Below are 1563 nucleotides of genomic sequence, written 5' to 3'. Positions count from 1 at the left end.
TCCTGGGATGAAGTCTCTAAGGACCCTGCATCTAAGAGCTCACCATCACAGGCTATGCAAAACAGTGGACCATCTCCAGAAAATTTTACTTTTGTGCCTTAGTCTTTCCTTGATGGCTTTGACATCTCCTCCCTTAAAATAAAATAAAATAAAATGAAGTGTTAATCACTCTGTTGAGGAGATTGTACAGCAGATGTAGACTTTTGAAGATGATTGGAAAAAGAAACAGAAGCAAAGCAATCTCTCAACTTGTAAGGAAACTCCATAGGGAGTTTTTTTTTTAATATTTATTTTATGTATGTGAGTACACTGTAGCTGTCTTCAGACATACCAGAAGAGGGCATCAGATGCCATTACAGATGGTTGTGAGCCACCATGTGGTTGCTAGGAATTGAACTCAGGACCTCTGGAAGAGCAGTCAGTACTCTTCACTGATGAGCCATTTCTCCAGCCCGGAGTTATTATTATTTTTTAAACAAATTTTAACTGAATTAAGAAAAGTAGGTAGACAGCTCCTAGTGGTGATCTGAAATTGTAGAGTTTCCATGTTAATAGAAAGCTGTAATTATTTCTAACACTTTGTAGATGTGTTTGTTTTAAATTATAGGATAGAGGAATAATGTGAATCCATTTATGATTGGCATGACATGAATTGATTATAGTGTCTTAATATTTTTAACCTGAGTCCCTATGTAACAAATGGCCTTCTCTAAGACTTTAACTCTATCTGTCTAACCTTGATCAATTTTTGCGTAAATGATCAATATCAAGGAAACAGTTATGGTGAAGAAATTTATATGGTTGGGGGGTATGAACCTATTGAGTCAGAGAGGCAGCTGAAGATAAATAACATAGATCCCATCAACTAATAAGTGCATTGATAAATTTCTTTGTCTGCAAGAGACCATTAGCAATCCATTGCAATGTATACATACCAGAATCCTCATACCAAAGTTGTGAAAAATTAACAGGTAACAAAACATAAGTGGGCTAACATATATTCGGAAAAAACTTTAGGACTCATGTGGAATTTATATAGTTAGTCAAATAGCAGTCTTATAGGAAATGCTATATAGAGACCCATATTTAGCAATTTTTATATCCCCTGTATCCCCTACATATAGAGTAGCAAAGGGTGACACAAAACAGAATTAAGTCCATCAGGTGTATCAGGAGCCATGTCCTCAGTGTCTTCTTTTGATGGGGTATCTGACACAGGTGGAGAGTCTGGAGATGTTGGCTGAGGTGGGCATGGAGGAATTGGCAGGCGTGGAACTCTCTGCCTCGCATCCATTGGGGAAGTCCTGGCACAATCGACTGGTTTGGCAACCTTAGAGTACTGTGAAAACATATAAACAGAGCTCCTCCCGGAATAAAATACCTGTTTTTTTATATTATCCAGTTTGTAGGTCTTTTTATCTTATTAGAGGTTTGGAGTAAATTTTATTGAAATGTTTAAAAAAGGATTTATATTTTGTTTTGTAAAACATAGTAAAGAGCCGGGCAGTGGTGGCGCATGCCTTTAATCCCAGCACTTGGGAGGCAGAGGCAGGCAGATTTCTG

The 1563-nt window shown here is 37.5% G+C and overlaps 1 protein-coding gene across 3 annotated transcripts in view; it reads left to right on the top strand.

The window, feature by feature from the left end:
• The window catches only part of Fam71e2 (family with sequence similarity 71 member E2), a 16680-nt gene that overhangs the window by 3028 nt on the left and 12089 nt on the right, over positions 1-1563 (top strand). The window lies entirely within an intron of this gene.

Source organism: Mastomys coucha, unplaced genomic scaffold, assembly GCF_008632895.1.
Source record: "Mastomys coucha isolate ucsf_1 unplaced genomic scaffold, UCSF_Mcou_1 pScaffold21, whole genome shotgun sequence".
Classification (NCBI taxonomy): Eukaryota; Metazoa; Chordata; class Mammalia; order Rodentia; family Muridae; genus Mastomys; species Mastomys coucha.
The sequence above is the reverse complement of the archived record's forward strand: the minus strand, read 5'-3'. Positions and strand labels throughout refer to the sequence as shown.